The 973-nt window shown below is 51.8% G+C and overlaps 1 protein-coding gene across 1 annotated transcript in view; it reads right to left on the bottom strand.

Annotated features, from left to right (window-relative positions):
* Positions 1-973, bottom strand: part of NTSR1 (neurotensin receptor 1) — a 52,184-nt gene that overhangs the window by 15,875 nt on the left and 35,336 nt on the right. The window lies entirely within an intron of this gene.

The raw sequence follows: 973 nt of genomic DNA, 5'->3' as shown, positions 1-973 counted from the left end.
GTAAGTTTTGGACTGTTTTTTACACATCAGAGGCTAACTGATACACTGCCTCACAGACAGGGTACCATATTTTTTATTTACCTGTCCCACCATTCCATTTCCTCTTTGGAGAGAAACACTCCTCAAGCAAATAAAATACGGCCCCACCACTGAGCCCCGATACAAGAAGCGAGAGGGAGGGAGGAAGCGGTGGAAACGCGGGCAGGGGCATTTGTGTGGTTGACCGGGCTATCCTACCCCACAATGTGGTGACTGCTTTTCTTTTCAAATTGGTACCTGAGCTGACATCTGTTGCCAATCTGCCTTTTTTTCCCCTTCTTTTCCCCAAAGCCCCCAGTACATAGCTGCAAATTCTACTTGTGGGTCCTTCTAGTTGTGGCATGTGGGACACCACCTCAGCATGGCTTGATGAGTGGTGCCATGTCCATGCCCAGGATCTGAACCAGTGAAACCCTGGGCTGGTGAAGCAGAAGGTGAGAACTTAACCACTCGGCCCTGGGGCGGGCCCTGGGGACTGAGTTTATAAAGATAACTGGGTGTCACTGTGGCACGCAGAGCTGGGGGAGGGGCACGAGGAGAGGAGGGGACGGTTTTCTTTTACTTTTGTTTCCTGTGAAGGGAGGCTCGTCAGTGAATCTGGCCTGTGGGGCTGACTTCTTGAAGAACCAGCAGCGTGTAATTAAACCTCGAAGGAGAAGAGGCAGCTCTTTGCTGCTGGATCAAATTCGAGAGTGAAATCAAACACAAGTGAGCCCTGGGCAGCTGAGCGCGCGTGAGCCGAGCGAGCTGGGTCCTTCAAGGGGTCTGGAGTCTGACGATGTCTAAGTGGTGTCTTCCCGAAGCCCCTACAATCGACAAATGTCAGTTCACGCTTCAGTTTGGCTGATTGTGCATGTGTGTATGTGTGCTGTGTGAGTGTGCATGTGTGTGCGTGTATGTGTGCCTGAGTGTGCATGTGCGTGCTGGTGTCTGA

This window comes from Equus caballus, chromosome 22, assembly GCF_041296265.1.
Source record: "Equus caballus isolate H_3958 breed thoroughbred chromosome 22, TB-T2T, whole genome shotgun sequence".
Lineage (NCBI taxonomy): Eukaryota > Metazoa > Chordata > Mammalia > Perissodactyla > Equidae > Equus > Equus caballus.
Note: the sequence above shows the minus strand (reverse complement) of the source record. Positions and strands in the feature narration are given on the sequence as shown.